The following is a 9,796-nucleotide window of genomic DNA, read 5'->3' as shown; positions in this document are numbered from 1 at the left end:
CTGTGTCAACATCTGCTGGATGTGCAGGGGGCAGGAGGTTAATCTGGAACCAGCACAGGAATATTCCAGAGCTCTGGGTCAGCTATGTGTCAGGAGATGTAACCTGCTTTCTTGATAGACAAGGGGGTTCATCCCCTGAGGTACTCAGTTATAGAGCAGAAGTGATAAAAGACCCTGACTCTTGGGCTGTTCCAGATTGCAAGGAAAGAGAGTGGAATGGAGCTGTGATCCTCACCCAGGATCTCAGAAGGGAGAAGCAGGAGTGCAGGGATTTCCCCCCCAAAAAAATCCCCAGAGGCTTGAGAGCCGAGGAGAAGGAACAGAGAGTGCAGCACAGCCTGGAAGTTAAAAGATAAAATCTGTGCTTCAGTGAGGCAGGAACTTTTCTGGACCAGGAAGCCAAACTGTGCCAGAGGGAACTCGTTTTGGGGCTCGGAGGATCCTGATGCTGCACCAGAAGGATTTTTCCTTGAACTGAGCAAGACACTCATGTGAGTAACTCTTTTGTTATCTAAGGAATCTAAAGAAAGGACCAGGCTAGGTTGTCCAAGGACTAAGGAGAAGAGAAACAAAAAACCAGAGGCCCTGAGTTGCTAGAATAAGAAACTGTTACTTAAGGAAGAGATTAAGATTTCTGGAACTGTAATTCTGTTTGATTTCTGCATCTACCTGAAACTGTTTATCATTCAGGTCACTAGAAAACCATGCGCTGTGGTCAGCACACGGCTTAACATGCGATTGGACTTGCGTTTTGGACAAGTGTCCACCAGCCCAATGCAATATGGGGATTAGTGCATCCAAAATGCACATCCAATTGAGCGCGTAGCTAATAACGATCGTCACAGGTAAATTCCATGTAGATGAGGCTATTAGCGAATCCCTGCAATTCAAACAATTTCCCACCCGGCCAATGCACCCATTGCAGCATGGCAAATTTTACTCCAGCCCAGTGCTGATGTAAAGGGCATGCCAAATTCAAGGGATTACTGGAAAAAAGAAAAATTCCTGTCTTGTTATTCCTCCACTTAGTATTGTTGAGGTACTAAATAGGAGGTACGACAGAAATCAGATTGAAGTAAAAAAAAAAAAAAAAGTCTTGAAGTAACATTTCTGGGCACCCAATATAGACACACTAGAGAGACGGGCCAGGCCATGTTATCTTGTGCTGGTATCTTGTGCCGGTAGCGGGGGAAAACAGATGGCTCGTATTGAGCATCCGTTTTCCCAGCCCGTTCTGACAGCCACCTCTCCTGTGCGCTCGATGTTGAGGAGGTGCTAGGGACGCACAATTTTCCCCAGTGCCTCCTTTTTGGCATGACCCCTCATTTAAATAATGCATCATGTGCTCAGGAGAGGTGGCTGGGCGCTCATTAGGAGAGTGGGCGCTCAATCATAAGCCGATATTGCATTGGCCTGATTATGTTTCATCCTGAAAATTCTTCAGTAAACTTTATTAATTGGAGCACAACTTGCGTCTGGAGAGTGGTTTATTTATGTGGAGTGATCTCAGCCTGGTACTGGCCCTGCAGTTTACATTACCCCCAGCTCACGGCCCCGGAGATTTATTTCCCTACGTCAGGATAGTAATTTCCCAGCTCTCCAAGGCTGGAAGGTGACCCCTGGCATACAGGAGGTTACATATAAAACTCAATCATTTCCCCTCTCACTCATCTCTTTTCCACATTAAGGTGCCAAATCTGTATAGCCCAAGGGCAGCCAACTCCTGTCCTCAAGAGCCACAAATAAGCCAGGTTTTTAGGATATCCACAATTAATATGCATGAGATAGATTTGCATACAATGGAGGCAGTGCATGCAAATCTATCTTATGCATGCATTTATTGTGGATATCCTGAAAACTAGGACTGTTTGTGGCTCTCGAGAACTGGAGTTGGCTACCCCTGCATTATGATATCCCATTTATTCCTTTCCAAATAATTCCTAGCGTTCTTTTTGCTTTTTTGACCACTGTCACACACTGAGCTGAAGATTTTAAGGTGTTGTCCACAAGCACTCCAAGGTTTCTTTTTCTGGGTGATGAATCTTAACACAAAAAAGAATATCAGACATATCGCCTACATTGTTTTAAATGACTGCACATTCTTATTGGCAATGCCCTATGTACATGGGCGCTATAGTATTGCTCTATGTTATTCTCGATGGCTTCTACCTGGGAACAGGTAAGATCTTTCTTTTCACACGGTTTGCTGAGTTACAAACTACAGTTCTATATAAGTCATAACCTCCCCCCCCCACCCACACACACATGTCAAGCCCCCATCTATACCACCTGAGTGTGACATAATTATTTTGGTGACTAAATCTGATTCTAGCTTGGCTCTGGGATACAGGAGCAAATATTCACAGGAAGATGTTTAACAGCACAGAAAAAATAAAAAAGCCCCACCCAAGCCTGAAAGGAAAGCACATGCAGGATTTGGTATGGAATTCAGACATGGAGATGGTTTTGTACTTGGATATTTTGTGAGAGAGATTCCCATTTCAACTGGCATGCTGCAAACAGATTGGCCTGAAATGTACTTAACATTTTAACACTCTCCTACTAGTTATTATTTACAAATTTGAGATGACTTCTACTCTAATTTTAAAAGGTATTTCTGAATAATGAGTGCCAGTAATTTACATTACTAATTTATGCTAATCCAATCAGCAGTTGACAGTTCCTGAAGATCCCTACAGTGTTAATTTCTGCTGTATAGATCCTCTCTTAAGGTGCTTAGCCTTGCTGCCGTATCTGAAAAAGGGGTCTGACATGGCCTTGAAGGCTCCTGTACTAGAAATTATTATGTCTATCTAGTTAAAGGTATCACAAGCTGCATGCAACAGGTACTGTAATTACCAGCTACTGGACCTCTGCCTTATAATTCCTAAAACAGAATTGCACACTGAATTCAAAGGGTGCTCAGCTGATAAACTGCCGCATTTCTATAAGGCGAGCAGTTGTCTCAGATTCCCCAGGGCAATACCTTTTTTTAGCTGGCTGTCCTGGCAAAATACATGTTTTTCAGCTGGGATGCATATTTGACCCTGTTTTCAAGAATTACTGGAATAGAATAAAATGAGGACAAGTAACTAGTAAAATCGCTCTGGCCTAGCTCCGGCCCATTCCACTAGATGGCTTTGGACCAGAACACGCCATGAAAGATGATGCAGGCAAGCCATCCTCCTCAGGCTGAGCACACTGGCTTCAGCTGTGAACTTCGGTATGGAGGGCACAAGAGGAATCACTAGACACAGCGGCAGAGCCTGACCTGATAGCAGCAAGCTCCCACCCAAGGCCAAATGTGGCCCAAGCTAGCCCTCAGCCCAGACAAGGCCTGAGCCAGAAATAAACTGCTAAAAATAGAAAAAGACCTCTGACAGTGCTGGCTGGGCCATTCCAGGCCAAAAAACGGCATGGGTCCACTGCCAAGAACTAGGCCTGGGTCAGGCCAGGTGCATGGCCAGGCCTGGGCCTCCAGCAGTCTTCTCCATTTCCCAGCACTTGAAAAATGATGCTGGAGGACGTTGCCAGAATGACTTCACTTTGGTGCCTTCCACTGGTGTAGCTGGTGCCAATTTGAAATACAGCTGTACATGTTTACAGGCCCTGGGCCTAGGCTTTGGCTCCAGGCTCAGTCCAAGCCTAGACCTTGGTGCCAGGGCTTGCACAAGGCCTGGGTGTCAGGTCCAGCTGGGACCAGGCCTGACCTGGGCCTTGGCACTGGGATCTAGCCTCAGGACCGAGGCCTGGTCCAGCTGGATGCATTTTTTTTTAATGCAACCAATATGAAAATACATTTATTTTTGGTTTGTTTCATTTGGAATAAATCAAAAATAGCCTCATTCATTGCATTTTTAGCATTTGTTAAAAACAAATGCACATCCCTAAAGAACAGTTCCACAGTCCAGATGGACACTGCAGAGAAAGCGGAAGAAAAATCATCATTCCATTAATTTGTAAGAACTCCAAAGAGTCACCAGCATCAGAGGATTTCACTCCAAAGGGTTAGGGTGACTATCCTGTACAGTTAATGGCCAGCCTCTAGTAAGTCAGCAGCATTATAGGAATTTAGTGCATATCTTGTTTTCTATCTCCCATGTCAATACATGCTAGTTTTTATTCCTCCCTACCCCAACATACAAATTACATTTATAAAGAAAGCTTCATGGCTGCACGCAGTCAATAGTATTGCAGCTCATCGTGACATTGATTAATACATATTCAGGTATTAGCCTTATCCAAAACTTAAAAAAAAAAAAAAAAAAAAAAAAGGATGCTGAAGAAAGCCAGAACAGCCTATAAAAATGAAATTCAATTTTCTGTTTCACTGAGGAGCTAAGAAATGTTACTTAGGGGAAAGGCCTTTACAACAACAGTTGTGTGTGAATCAGTTGCATCTCACACCTCGGCTGTCCCACCCTGGAACACGGATCCCCTCTTTCTCTATCGCCAAAGGTTAAGCTGGATAAACACCAGCTTCCAAGTTTGTTCTGTGCAGTTCAGCGGGGGTCCCAGTGGCTAATCTAACAGAAGGTCACCTATCTCTTCTAAATATCACATGTGCCCTGGTGCCCATGTGACCTGGGGAGCAGAACAGCCCCCGCCTGCATTCCTACATGACATGCCAGTGACTCAGACTCCAAATTTCCCCAGTGAGATATCATTTCTATGCCCTTCTTTGACTGCATTTAACCTGTCCCTTCCCATTCTAAATCAGTGAAACAAAAAAAAAAATTATTTTGCATTGTGGATCAAGTCTCCTGCTGACGCCCTCCACCCTCATGCCCGTGCTGAAATCATATTTGATTTTTTTTGCCCCAAATTTAAACTAGAATATTAGAATGGGTGTAATTCCAAAACCGTGTTAGAATTGTGGGAAAATGAGGTATACAAGACTAAGATAGGGGTGTTTGGATTTAACCATGTCAAAAAAACCTTTGCAGATGACTCCTCGCCTCCCAGACGCACATACACAGTCAGAATCTGGAAAGTGCCAGGAGGTTAAAACAGCAGTATTAAATCTCCTAGAGACAGGGATGAATACCAGTGACACATTGTTCCCACTCCTGGCTGTTATCCTTCCAGCAAGTGGATTTTATACTGCACCACGTTTGCGAGGAAGCGCTACTTGACCTCCAATCATGTGCTTTATTCAAGGTGAAAGCAGTGCAAATGACCATCAAACTGTATTGTAAACAGTTTCCATTTTTTCCCAGACTTTAGGTCAGAATAGAATGACTGTTCTCAGGCTAATCTGGCCTCCTAGCCTTCCAAACATGCTCTTCCTGCTTTCGGTCACTGTTTTCGAGCAGAGAAATTCATGTGTGTGCTAAGAGGGAGAAGAGGACCATGAGATGATGAAGACAAGCAGAGAAGATGACAATATCTCCAAGTTACAAACAGTACACAGGAGGCAAGCATTTTTCAGTGGGAAAGACATTCCAGATGGAGGAGCTTTGATACAAGGCTGGAAGGGGCAGCAGAGTCAGGAGTAGCATTAGGCAGCATTTCTTCAGAGAAAGGGCGGAGGATGCAGCACTGCACGGAACTCTCTTCTCCTGAAGGTTCTTGGAGGGATAGGGGAAGTACAGTAACAAAATTCAAGAAAGCTCGACACAACCAGATGGGATTCTTAGTGGAGCGGGGGAGGAGGAGAAGCAAGGGTAAAGTCAAAAGGTGAGGCAGGGCCTATGGCATTGCAGCAGACAGAGAGAGAACATGAAACCTGGGCAAAGACCAGTCTCCTGCTTAGGACAGGGTCCCTCTGATAACAAAAACAAAAACAAAAAACTTACTGCGTGGCTTGGTTCTTAAGATTAGAAAGCAGAGGCAATCGGGCTGGCCCAATGTGCACTGCCAAGCACAGAAGGTCCCAGGTTCAGTCACTAAGTCGGGTTTTCTACTCTCTGGATCATCAGGGGCTTAGGATGCTACAGAGGCAGTGTTCACGGTCCCCCCAGGAAGTACGTCATAATTGTCACTCAAGGGAGACCCCTAGAGTCTAGATTTAGGGAACACAATTGCAGGGTTCCAGAAGATGCCTGGCTGCCTACGCCTCTGGTCGAGCTGTCATTACCATGACCAGACTAAGTACATTGGGGATTATAAAAATGGGAGTACAAAAATCCCTGACTTCTTGTGAATGAAGGCTCATGGTGCTCAGCCAATACTGGTTAGAGATGTGCATACATTTTTTTTTCATGCCGTTTCATTTTTCGTTTCGTGGGTGGGCCATTTTGGTCCACCCCCGAATCAGAATTTTCTTTTCGTGTATATTAAATTCAATGCCCCCCACCCTCCCAACCCCGCAAGACTAACCGAAAGTCCCTGGTGGTCCAGCGGAGGGCCTGGGAGTGATCTCCTGCTCTCAGTCGGTCAGCTGCCAGTAACCAAAATGGCATGGGTCGTCCATTGCTCCTACCATGTGACAGGGGCTGACCAATGGCACCAGTAGCCCGTCACATGGTAAGGGCAAAGGGCCACCAGCGCCATTTTGGTTATTGGCAACCGACCGGCCGAGAGCAGGAGATCCCTCCCAGGCCCCCCGCTGGACCACCAGGGACTCTCGGTTAGTCTGGTGGGGGGTCTGGTGGGGGCGTTGCATGTAATTAAATTTGAAGGATTGAGGGTAGGTTTTTGGATGTTTTTATTTTCTAGGTGTGCAATTTTGGGGGGGGGGGGGGGAAACTCAAGGAAAACCACACAAAATTCCATGGGTTTTCCTTTCATTTTTATTCCTTCCCGAAATGCAACGAAATAGGAAATATCGTCTTTATTTCCTATTTCATTGCAAACAGATGCACATCTTTAATACTGGTTTCAGCTGAGCTGGAGTTCCAAAGTGAGGAAGGAGTAAACAGCCAGTCCAAAATAATAATAATAATAATAATAATAATAATAATAATAATAAAACACAGGCAGCTATATCAGCCTGTAAACCCATGGATGTTTCAACATGTTTCACAGCTCAGTGCCCTTCATCAGGATGAACATATAGAGGTTCATATTCAAAAGCATTTAGCTGGCTACCTCAGAAGTTAGCTGGCTAAATTAATATTTGGGCACAAATCTGGCTAACTTCAGCAGGCTAACAAGTTAAGGGGCTAGAATTTAGCTGGATAGGTTAGAGGCGTTCTGGCGGTGTAACTGGGAAGAGTTGAGTTAGCTGGTTAAGTCTGGTAGGTCCAAAGAGCTATCCTAAAGTTAGCCAGCTATCCATAGTCAGCTACATTCAATAGTGCAAATGCCCCCAAAGTTAGCTGAATAAGTTTATCTGGCCAACTGCTATCCAGGCTGTGTCTGAATATGGACCTCATAATAACCAACAACTATCATTATTATAAAACTTTGCCATGCCATAAACAGAATTCCTCCTTAGGTTTCATGGTTTTAGCCTGGGATTCGATGATGACTTTTATCATTGTCTGGCAGCCAAAGCCTTGAAATTTCTCTTGAGTACTCCTGAATGTACAGTTTGGCATTGGCAAGTTTACAAAACAAAACAACCACCCATTAATACCTCCAAGCGCCCTCCCCTTACTACCACCATCAACTCCATCATCGGCATCATCCCTCTCCACCCCTTCTATCCCCCAAGTCCAATCTTATCTGTCTGTACACCATGAATCTCCGTGGAAACGCCAGGGACATCTTTAATTGTACAGGTGTTTGGGGGGAATCGGTTTTGGCAGCTCACGTTTTGAGGATGATGAACAGGAATAGGAGAAGACGATTATTAGATGACTAGACGTAGACAGGTAAATAAATCCTTCGACAAGCGCCATTTTTCTAATTCATAACGTCTCCCCCCCCCCCCCCATTTATTTGAAAGTGGTTTTGTCTGCACTCTCTCCAAGAGAATACGCATATTAAGCAGGGCAGCAACAAATGGGTTAAAAAAAACGAGGGATTTGCTGCTCCGCTGAGGAAAGCACCGTGCGCCTATTTGTTTGGAAATGCATGAGGTTTTGCTCCCGCCCCTTCTCCCGGTTTATCTTGCAGTCCTTCGATGTGCCTGCAACTCCTTTCTTTTCTTACTTATTCATATTTTATTGAGTTCATGTTTGTTTGGTTTTTTTTTTTTTAAACACTTTCTTGGAGCAAAAAGCGATCATCTGTTTATCCTGGTGACTGGGCTGCATTCTTTCGGAGCAGGGCCCTTCCCTGGGTCCGCCCTCCGTCCTGTTGCTTGTTATCAGCCTGAATCTTGCATGGGGGTGGGGGTGCTCTGAACTGGCTCTGCACAGCAGCACCCCGGATCCACTTAGATACATAATGGGGGGAGCTGCTAAGCCGGGAGGATTGTTTTTGACGGCTTGGTTTGTTTTACTGGTCAAGCTAAATTAGACGGTGGTAGGGTGGAGGGAAAGTTGATGAAGGAGAGCGTGACGCTGCCATTTCTCTCTCTCACTCTCTCAGCTCATTTGCAAAAGTCATTGAGGTGTGAGAGCCGTAAGGGAGCCTGCTACCTAATGATTTGGGAGGAAACGCAAATGCCGTCTTTCCTTAGCAGAGGGGGCGTAAAATTAGACGCATTTATACTGCAAAGCGAGATCTGTCCTCTTAATCGCACATGGTTTGACTCATCAGTGAGTCAGAGTGTGGATAATAAAGCTGCAAGCTCCCGCAGTTAGCAGTGAAATTAACCAGCCTTTCATGTTATAATAAGATTAATCGCGCTGGGAACAGAAAGGAAGACAAGGTCATCAGCGAAACTGTAGAATTATTATTTTTTGCATTTATTACCGTGAAATAGAAATTATTATGACAATGCAGAATGGTTTGTTGTTCAGGGCTGACTTTTCTCTCTCTCTCTTTTTTTCCTGTTTGCTTGCAGATATTAAAATTACAGAATTACAGCCCTTAAGACAGAGCTTTCCAGACTAGATAGGCCGAATAGTCTTTTTTTTTTTTTTTTTCTGCTGTCACCTTTCTGTGTTTCTTCTCCAGGGGGATACCCCCCATCCCACCCGACCAGTGGGGTTTTCGGGAAATCCACAATAATTATGCATGAGCTAAATCTGCATATACCAAATGTTACCTTGTATATTCATGATGGATATCCTGTGCCCTGGGGCAGGGTTAGGAAGCCCTGACTTAACATAACAACTTGAAACGATCCCACCCTCTCTTGGTGTTCTTCTTTCCAGGTTTCCTTTCTGTGATTTAGGCATGGAGAAAGCAGGATTGCATGCCAGGCTACGTCAATATACGGGAAATAAAGGTTAGCAATCGAACCAAAACAAATAGCAGGTGGTCCCTTTTTATCGGACTAACTTGATACATTTCCCGACTTAGTTTTCTGGAGCTGACATTCCCTTCATCACTTCAAACCAGAATGAGGGTGTTTTTTTTTTCGCAGATACCAGACACACTGGTCCAATAAAAGGTGTGTGCTGCAAAGAATCCTGCTGGCTCCAGCACCAATATGGCTACCTGATCTCCACATCCTGACAGATACTGCACTTCCCTGATTTTCAGATTTTGCAGCACAACCGAGGCAGAGATTGTAGTGAGGCAATGTCAATTTCTTTGTCTATGTATTTAAAAAAAATTCCTTCCCCGGTGTCATTATTTGGCCTGGTTTTTTTTAACTTTAGATTCCTCAGTTGTGCTGCCAAGCTTTCTGTACTCATGCCTAGCCCAAGATTTATTTCTATCTGGGGCTAAAAGGAAGGTTTTGGGGTTTTTTTTTGTGATTAGCCATTGTTATTGAGAGAGATACAAAGGACTCATATTTTTCCCCATATCCATAGAGAACTGGCTTCAGCATTGTGCAAAGCTAATTCTGAGT

The sequence above is a fragment of the Rhinatrema bivittatum genome, chromosome 5 (genome assembly GCF_901001135.1).
Source record: "Rhinatrema bivittatum chromosome 5, aRhiBiv1.1, whole genome shotgun sequence".
Taxonomy (NCBI): domain Eukaryota; kingdom Metazoa; phylum Chordata; class Amphibia; order Gymnophiona; family Rhinatrematidae; genus Rhinatrema; species Rhinatrema bivittatum.
The sequence above is the reverse complement of the archived record's forward strand: the minus strand, read 5'-3'. Positions refer to the sequence as shown.